This window comes from Odocoileus virginianus, unplaced genomic scaffold, assembly GCF_023699985.2.
Source record: "Odocoileus virginianus isolate 20LAN1187 ecotype Illinois unplaced genomic scaffold, Ovbor_1.2 Unplaced_Contig_41, whole genome shotgun sequence".
Lineage (NCBI taxonomy): Eukaryota > Metazoa > Chordata > Mammalia > Artiodactyla > Cervidae > Odocoileus > Odocoileus virginianus.
The window spans coordinates 1-10,024 of record NW_027224358.1 but is presented as its reverse complement, the minus strand read 5'-3'; the positions used below and the strand labels follow the sequence as shown (position 1 = coordinate 10,024).

The following is a 10,024-nucleotide window of genomic DNA, read 5'->3' as shown; positions in this document are numbered from 1 at the left end:
TTTTTCTACATGGTTCCTGAGGCTTTGAAATGGTGAGAAGCTTGTGCAACTGGCAGAAAGTTCACTGACTCATCAGTGACTTGAGCAGTTTGAGCAACTAGCAAATACCTTAGTATTTGTTCATCCTGACAGTGCGTGGCCTTGGTGTGCAGAGCAGTTCATGAATCAGACGGGAATAGTTCCAGTCAGTATTTCCTTACTGATGTTTCCAGAAAACCATCCATTTTCCCAAGGGTTGTGATCATATTAGTCACACAGATCAAAACAAGTCATGCTTCTTTTCTAAATAAAAAGCAAAAGACATTATAATCCCCAAGGCAAACAAGCTTCACCAAGAGCAAAATGGATTTTCACAAACTTTGTGGAAATTAATTGTACCATAAAGTAGATAATACTTTATGTTTTGAAATGTGTCACAACTTGTGAAATTTTTAATCAGGGGAAACAAATGTATTTTTTGTTTCCATGTGAAAAAGTAACACAAATGACAGCTATTAAATTAAGATGAAGAATAATTAGGAGAAAATTTGTATTTAGTAGTGTCATAAATTTACAAAAGTTAATAAATATTTTTTTTGTTTTTTATTCTTGTCTGTTGGAAATAAAAATGCATATATTTTTTAAAATACCCTATTCTTTAACCTATTCTGAGATGGTTAACACTATTAACACTATGACTATCATACATTTTTTTATGGCAGGAGAGAAAGGGCCTGCACGTATGTTATTTTAACCCCACTATCACCAAGAGGAACAGGAGGACTATGGGCGTTATAGGTGTTCATGGCCAGTCTGCTAGAAGTCAGAGATTCAGGTATAGGGCATCCCTTCTCCAGTCCCTTAAGTTAGTGCACTTTCTACTCACTGACTTGCCTCTAAATGCATGAGGAAGACAGGTAATCCCTTCCTTGCTTTCAGAGCTGTGGCTCTATCATTGAACCCAAGTTCATGTGCCTGATGCTCAGTGAGGCCAAACAAACCAAGCTGTTAGAGTTTGGAGCAGAGAAGGATTTATTGGAAGGGCCGTGCAAGGAGAATAGGATGGTTTAAGTTCAAAATCCCTGATGGATTTCAAGGAATAAATTTTTAAGGCCGGGGGAAGGAGGGGAGGCTCAGGATGTGTGATCAGCCCATGAACAATCCTCTGCTTAGTTGATGGTGAGGTAATAAGACAGGGTCACAGGGGTTAACATTGTCAATCCTCAGGCTACACACTCAAGGTCTTCAAGTAGTTAACTTCTTCCATTTGCTGGAGGCTTTAGCATCTGCAGAACAGCATCTGTGTATCAGATATTGTTATCTAGGTACTTCAGGGAGGAACTAAAGATTCTGTGACTGCCATATGGCTGATTTACTATTTAAATTGTCGCTAGTTCTCCTGGCCCAATTGCTACTTTTGTCACTACGCGTTCACATCCTTTCAATTCCTGAATTCGTAAGTCAGGCTTTTTTGACTCAAAGGATGCCTGGGAGACGACACCTTTTCTACAAACGAGAGGCAGGAAGAGGACTTGGGGAAAGTGGTCTGCCCTACGACGGCCCTATAGTTTCCTGCTCAGTTACGCTCAAAAACTCAAGTGCACAAAAATTATCAAAATATGTTTCGTGACACTTTGTCTTAAAATTCAGGACTGGAGTCAAATAATCTGCATTTTGATACTCATATCTATTGTTTCAACTACAAATTCAAAGGCCCAAATTAAAAATTTTCTTATGTTCTAATTTTATAATACTTTTAAAATTGCTTATAGGCAAATTACAGAAACCATTAGATAAGAAATATGACAGCCAAGCATTGAAGTCTTAGGACTAAATTCTGTAGCAAGGGCAGTTACTGAACTAGAGTGAGAAGAGTAATCTAATTGTTAAAACTACATTTCAGATGTAAATTTCTCTCTACAAACTATGATTTTTGTTCTTACTATCACTGCTTTTATCTAAAAATCTAAAAATAGCATTCTAAACTGGGCTAGAAATTTGAAAGCATGTTTCTTCACAACACTTTTCATCCCCACACAAACCCCAACATTTGGAAGGAATGTCTGTGACATGTCATCTTTGATATTTCTAATCTTGTTCCTGGAGGAAATTGGCAGTGTAAAGTAATAAAATGGAAATTTACAAATTTCAATAATCAAATGAAGCTTGATTTCTGTCCTGGAAACAGACAGGCCATGTTAAGAATTTTTCCAAGCCATTTATTTTCTTAATATTTGTTTAAACTTCTACTTTGGAAGATTTATTTCTAGAGTTAATTAATGATTTAGAGCTGTTTCCTAGTCATCTCTAGAAAGTAGTTCATCTTGGAAACACTTTTGTTCATCTTGAACCACTAAAGTTCATCTTGGAAATTTATCTCTCAATCTTATACTCTACTGTGTTTGTATCAAAAGCTGATTGGGAATTTTGATTAAATATTGAAATTACTTCTTTGTGAATGTGGTACTCTTTAGTTAAATTACAAAACTTGACCTTGAGATTATGATTTTAAACTGTAATTTCGATGTACACAGAATATCTTTGCTACTGACCAACCACTTGTATTGAAATCAGCTATAGTTAATTGATTTACTATTACTCAGAAATGGTCAGGCTATTCTTAACACTTATAGACAATAAGCGCTTCAGGTTGAGGGCCTGTGTCTGATTCATCTATGTGATCTCCCTAGTAGGTTGTATACAAACAGGATGTCAAATAAACAAGTAATTATTTTCTGTTATAAGTGATTTGGAGACAACAGACAGCAATTTGATTCTGAACTTTCCGCTTAATCACTTTAGGCAGTTAGTCAACCTCTTACTTTCATCATCTCTGAAGAAGTAATTAAAAAAAAGAAAATCAGCCCCCATAGAGTTAGCTTGAGAATTGAATAAGATAATGTGTGTCAAGCAACATTGTGCCAAAATCATTCTAAGTACTCACCTGCAGTTTGCTATCAATAAATAAAGAAAACAAAATGCTATTCATGATCACATGTATAATAGAATGGTGAACTATAGCGAAAAACCTAAATATCATCTAGAGGAAATCGGTTGAAAAAATACATAGAATATTATACCATCAGCCAAATGGATAAGAAAATGTTTTAGGTACTGATATGGAATTCACTATAAGTAATGCTATTATCTAAAAATACAAACCAGGAATTTTCTGCTGGGACAGTGGATAGGAATCTACCTGCTGATACAGGGAACAGGGGTTTCACCCCTGGTCGGGAGGACTCCATAGCCACGGAGCAACTAAGCCCATGTGCCGCAGCAACTGAGCCCATGTGCCCCGGAGCCTGCGCTCTGCAACAAAGGAAGCCATTGCAACAGCAAGCCTGCCCACCACGGTGAAGCACAGACCCTGCTCCCCACAGCTAGAGAGGCCCACACACAGCAGTGAAGATTGAGTGTATCCAACAATAAAAAAAAAAAAAATTAAAAATGGGGGACACATGTACACCCAGGGCTGATTCATGCCAATGTATGCAAAACACACTACAGTACTATAAAATAATTAGCCTCCAGTTAAAATAATAAAAACAAAATTTTTTTTAAAGAAACAAATTATAGTGCAGAGTGGGCATATATGCTGCCATGTATGGAAAAGAAAAGGAAGCAACTCATATGCACTTTCTTCAGGCTGGAGAGATCACACAGATGAATCAGATACAGACTCACATCTTCAGGAGTTTGTTGAATGTGTTAAAACAGCCCGACCATTTCTGAGTAACAGGATATAACTATATCTAGATATATCTATATCTAGTTCAAGAGGAAGACATTTGCTTCTGGCTTTTAGGTTCTTCTGGCTGGTCTAAGAATTAAATTTACATGAGAAAGATTGACAGGAGAAAGTTAAACAAAGTTTGATAATATGTATACATGGGAAAGACCTAGAAAAATTTGTAACTCACCCAAACACCTGAAATCCTCACCTTAAAAATAATCTTCACCTAAAGACAGAAGAGGATTTGGGGGGTAGTGGTTTGGTACTTCAGAGGTGAAGAAGGCAATTTACCTGGAGACGAGAATGCAGATGTTTGGTAAACAAATGTTTGCTGGGCCAGGCAGATCACCATGGAACAAAGAATGAACTAATGGGTTGACTTTGTTCCCCTACCACACCCAGACATATTCTCTGCAGATATCTCTGATGATCACTCTATTATGGGAACAGACCCATTATCTAATTTTTTTAGACAAGACAAGGGAGAGATAGCAAGAAAACTTTCTGGAGATTTCTGATTCTTAAAAATAACCCACCTAGATTAATCCTCTTGCCAAAGAGACACATTTTGGGGTGGCAAATTGCACTGCTTACAGTCCCACCTGGACTTTAGAAACTGCTCCAAAAAGCTTACAGTCCAGAAGCTGAGTTGATAACTTATTCCATCCCATTGAACTGGTCTCTTATTCCTGACAACAGGTCAGTCCAGTTAAATTCATTTCAGGAGGTGGTGATGGAGACGGGCTCTGAAAGTTAGGCCCAAGTGGCACTAGAAACCAGGTATTTAATAAGAGGTATCTCTATGGAGACAAAAGAAAAACAAGATTAATAGTTGAAGCAAATTATACGCGTTTCTGAGTCCAAGAGCTTTCCAGGTGGTTCAGTTCAGTTGAGTTCAGTTCAGTTGCTCAGTCATGTCTGACTATTTGTGAGCCTATGGACTGCAGCACACCAGGCCTCCCTGTCCATCACCAACTCCTAGAGTTTACCCAAACTTATGTCCATTGAGTCAATGATGCCATCCAACCATCTCTTCCTCTGTCATCCCCTTCCTCTCCTGCCTTCAATCTTTCCCAGCATCAGGGTCTTTTCTAATGAGTCAGTTCTTCCCATCAGGTGGCTAAAGTATTGGAGTTTCAGCTCTAACCTCAGCCCTTCCAATGAATATTCAGGACTGATTTCCTTTAGGATGGACTGGTTTGATCTCCTTGCAGTCCAAGGGACTCTCAGGAGTCTTCTCCAACACCACAGTTCAAAAGCATCAATTCTTCAGCACTCAGCTTTCTTTATAGTCCAGCTCTCACATCCATACGATGACTACTGGAAAAACCATAGCTTTGACTAGATGGACCTTTGTTGGCAAAGTAATGTCTCTGCTTTTTAATATGCTGTCTAGGTTGGTCATAACTTTTCTTCCAAGAAGCAAGTGTCTTTTAATTTCATGGCTGCAGTCACCATCTGCAGTGATTTTGGAGACCAAAAAAATAAAGTCTGCCACTGTTTCCACTGTTTCCCCATCTATTTGCCATGAAGTGATGGGACCGGATGCCATGATCTTAGTTTTCTGAATGTTGAGCTTTAAGCCAACTTTTTTACTTTCCTCTTTCACTTTCATCAAGAGGCTCTTTAGTTTTTCTTCACTTTCTGCCATAAGGGTGGTGTCATCTGTATATCTGAGGTTACTGATATTTCTCCCGGCAATCTTGATTCCAGCTTGTGCTTCATCCAGCCCAGCATTTCTCATGATGTACTCTGCATATAAGTGGTAAATAATCTGCCTGCCAATGCAGGAATCACAAGAGACTCTGGTTCAATCCCTGGATCAGGAAGATCCTGGAGTAGGAAATGACACCCTGCTCCAGTATTCTGCCTGGAAAGTTCCATAGACAGAGGATCCTGGTAGGCTACAGTCCATGGGGTCACAAAGAGCTGGATACAACTGAGCACACACATCATCTTCACCATCTGAGCCCATGGAGCAGCCAGCAGGCAAAATTTCTAGATGTCAGAGTCCAAGTACCTTTTGCAGTTGGAAATGTTCCTTATGATGTCATCAGGTGTTCAAGTAAACTTTTGAGTCATTCACACAGCAATAGGCATGAGGACTGTGTAAACATGTGCTATTATGATCATCTTCTTTAAGGTTAAATCAAATTGTTCAGCTTCAGCTTGCAGGGTTTCAGGAAAAGGATACTAATTTCATTCAAAAGTGGGGAAAAAAAATGTATATGTTGGTTTGGAGAGCTGTAGTCAAATATTTGAGAAAACTAGAAGAATGCAGAATCCAGTCCAGTTTACAGGTTGGGGAAAAAAAAAAACTTCAGAGATGATTAGCAGAACTACTATCTAATATCCACAACTGGATATTATAGTTCTACTTAAACACTTTTTTTTTCTCTAAAATCACCCACATTTCTACCAAAGATACACAAGTGAAGACTAATTTCTTTGCAAAATAATCTTAGTTTCACTAAACTTACATATTTACATAAGTCCAGCAAGAATAGTGGGCTTCCCTGGTGGCTCAGATGGTAAGAATCTGCCTGCAATGCAGGAGACCTGGGTTCAATCCCTGGGTCAGGAAGATCCCCTGGAGAAGGGAATGGCTACCCACTCCAGTATTCTTGCCTGGAGAATTCCACTGACAGAAGAGTCTGGCCTGTTATAGTCCATGGAGTTGCAAAGAGTCGGACACAACCGAGCAAATAATGTACATAACAAAGCAAAAATAGTAACTGACCCAACGGACATGTTTAAATATGCTTTGCTGGAACTTTTCATAAGGAATCTCCAGACTGAAATTTTAACAAGTATTTCAAGATCAGGAAACCATGCTAAGGAATTGCCATCAGACTCACCTGTAATAGATTTATGTTAATTCCTCTCTTCTTGAGGTCCCCCAAATATCCCTAGGTTTCTGCACCTGCAGGAAGTGACCTTCCTTACTCAGCTGGTAAGGCTATTGGGAACCCTGTATGCAGGGGGTTTTATGGAGCCATAAAGTCAGTCTTAGTTCCTTAAAGCTGTCTGGTCATCTCTGAGGCCATGTGTGCCTCTTTTCAATACAAGATTTTGGTCAAAGCCTTGGTAATATAACCAGTGTTTCCAATTATGCCCTGTTACAAGGAGAACAGATTCTTAGTATATTTATGCAAATAAGTATATTGTCACGAAAATAAGAATACTCACTAAGAGTTTCCAAATTCAGGAGGGACCAGGCAGGGAGACTAAATCTAAATGTTTCAATTCTGTTACAAAGATATAATTCAGCAAATTGCTATAAATCATAGTTAGCTTAAGAGAAAAGGTTTCCTTATATTAGGAAAGCAAAGAGTAAAAAGATGTGGTATTTCAGATAAGAGTCATAAAAATTATAATCATATTCATCATTTCATTCAGTCCTGGGTAATTAATTCTTGTTGATCTTGACCTTTTGCTAGCAGTTTTTTATGAAGCTGTCTATTTTTCTATTGTGGATGTGTGTGCACGTTTACATAGTTTAGTGGTATGACCTAATATTTTTTAAAGCCCTTAATTGTCAAGAAGCACTTTCTATGAATCCTTTTTGAAGATGAAGCATGTTTTATAAAGGCGTCAGAGCACAACAGTAAATGGCAAAAGGCATGGCTATAGATATGATTATAATGCAATTGACAAGGAACTTAGTTATTTCTGCAACACACATTTTAAACTAACTAGAATTATTATTGATAACATTTTGCCAGAACATGCAGATTTGGGGGAATTACAAATGATTTTCACAACACATATTGCAAATATTAATCTATGCAATATAACCTAAGAAGGCTTATTGTTACTTATTTGACAATGTTTCCCATTTAATTTGCCATGCCAAATAATTCTAATTAGTTTAATATCTCTCTTTGAGATTTTTCAGGGATCCTCTGAAAAAATCCCAAAGTTAGCTAAATATCAAAAGTATTTATTTAGTGTTTGATTTAGGGAAGATTATCAAAGATATCAAAAGGTCTTAAAACACTTGGTCAAATAGGATCATAGAGCACTGTGAAATAATACTTTATCCACTTAATGAAATTGATAATAAGAGATTTCAAAAGAAAATACAAAAAATTATACCATATTACTTCAAAGACAAAGAAACTTTTACCATCTGTTATAAAAGCAGATTGATAGTCCAGTATAACTTTGTCCTCAATAGAAAGAAAACCAAATTCTAGTTTTATATCAGCTTACTTTTGATGTTAAAAATTATTCAATTAAATTAATTCTAATCTTAACCACTCTTAATCACACACAAATCTCTTTTCTCAGGGTTCCTTTTCCAAAACCTTCTATAGCTTTCCTTTTATATGCAGCTTTTGTCCTATGCTTGATCTCCCTGCCTCTCTCTTCCTCTTTCTCTCCATCTATCTATCTCCATCTCTCTCCATTTTAACCTCTTTTAGGATAAAATTACTTTCCGCCCCTTAACAAAATGTATTTCCATTCCTTATGCTTAAAAAAAAATTTACTTGTGTACAAAATTATTTCCTTGTTAATTTTAATAGAATGTGAAGTCAAGCGGGCCTTAGGAAGCATCACTATGAACAAAGCTAGTGGAGGTGATGGAATTCCAGTTGAGCTATTTCAAATCCTGAAAGATGATGCTGTGAAAGTGCTGCACTCAATATGCCAGCAAATTTGGAAAACTCAGCAGTGGCCACAGGACTGGAAAAGGTCAGTTTTCATTCCAATCCCTAAGAAAGGCAATGCCAAAGAATGCTCAAACTACCTCACAATTGCACTCATCTCACACGCTAGTAAAGTAATGCTTAAAACTCCAAGCCAGGCTTCAGCAATACGTGAACTGTGAACTTCCAGATGTTCAAGCTGGTTTTAGAAAAGGCAGAGGAACCAGGGATCAAATTGCCAACATCCTCTGGATCATCTGAAAAAACAAGAGAGTTTCAGAAAAACATATATTTCTGCTTTATTGACTATGCCAAAGCCTTTAACTGTGTGGATCACAATAAACTGTGGAAAATTCTGAAAGAGATGGGAATACCAGACCACCTGACCTGCCTCTTGAGAAATCTGTATGCAGGTCAGGAAGCAACAGTTAGAATTGGACATGGAACAACGACTGGTTCCAAATAGGAAAAGGAGTATGTCAAGGCTGTATATTGTCACCCTGCATATTTAACTTGTATGCAGAGCATATCATGTGAAACTCCAGGATGGATGAAGCAGAAGCTGGAATCAAGATTTCCAGGAGAAATATCAATAACCACTGATACACAGATGACACCACCCTCATGGCAGAAAGTGAAGATGAACTAAAGAGCTTCAGGATGAAAGTGAAAGAGGAGAGTGAAAAAGTTGGCTTAAAACTCAACATTCAGAAAACTAAGATCATGGCATCTGGTCCCATCACTTCATGGCAAATAGATGGGGAAACAGTGGCAGACTTTATTTTTTGGGGCTCCAAAATCACTGCAGATGGTGACTGAAGCCCTGAAATTAAAAGATACTTGTTCCTTGAAAGAAAAGCTATGACCAATCTAGATAGCATATTAAATAAAGCAGAGACATTACTTTACCAACAAGGGTCCATCTAGTCAAAGCATGGCTTTTCCAGTAGTCATGTATAGATGTGATAGTTGGACTATAAAGAAAGCTGAGTGTTGAAGAATTGATGCTTTTGAACTGTGATGTTGGAGAAGACTCTTGAGAGTCCCTTGAACTGCAAGAAGATCCAACCAGTCAATCCTAAAGGAAATCAGTCCTGAATATTCATTGGAAGGACTGATGCTGAAGCTGAAACTACTACTTTGACCACCTGATGTGAAGAACTGAGTCTTTGTAAAAGACCCTGATGCTGGGAAAGATTAAAGGTGGGAGGAAAAGGGGTCGACAGAGGATGAGATGCTTGGATGGCATTACCAATGCAATGGACATGAGTTTGGGTAAACTCCAGGAGTTGGTGATGGGAAGGGAGGCCTGGCATGCTGCAGTCCATGGGGTCACAAAGATTTGGACATGACTGAGTGACTGAACTGAATTGAATCTCATGCAATTGTGGACTGTGCTTATATTTCTGATTTTGAAGAGATTTTCAAGATAATTACAGTCACTTCCCTTATCATGATCATTGGCCTTCAGCTTCCATCTCACACTGTGTGTGCTCAAACGAGCCTACTTACAAGCCCTAGGAGATTCAGCTAACATTGTTGGAAGGGTGGATTTGTATGTCTTGTCTTACAATACCAGGCAGGGGAAATATTCCCCAATGAGACACAGTGTTCATCTCACAACACAATTAGGAAAAAGAGATATGACCACTTTACA

General features: G+C 38.0%; 1 long non-coding RNA gene across 3 annotated transcripts; it reads right to left on the bottom strand.

Moving 5' to 3' along the window:
* Positions 1–593: 593 nt before the first annotated feature.
* Positions 594–10,018, bottom strand: LOC110125465 (uncharacterized). Of its 3 annotated transcripts, none has more exons than XR_011486626.1 (3): positions 6,574–10,018; positions 3,924–4,515; positions 594–1,265 (listed from the first exon to the last, which is right to left on the bottom strand). It is a non-coding gene; the product is annotated as an uncharacterized lncRNA (long non-coding RNA). The 3 variants fall into 3 exon arrangements; XR_011486627.1 differs by lacking the exon at positions 6,574–10,018 and having other exon boundaries at positions 3,924–4,006; positions 4,252–5,006; XR_002310080.2 differs by lacking the exon at positions 6,574–10,018 and having other exon boundaries at positions 3,924–5,006.
* Positions 10,019–10,024: the final 6 nt, after the last annotated feature.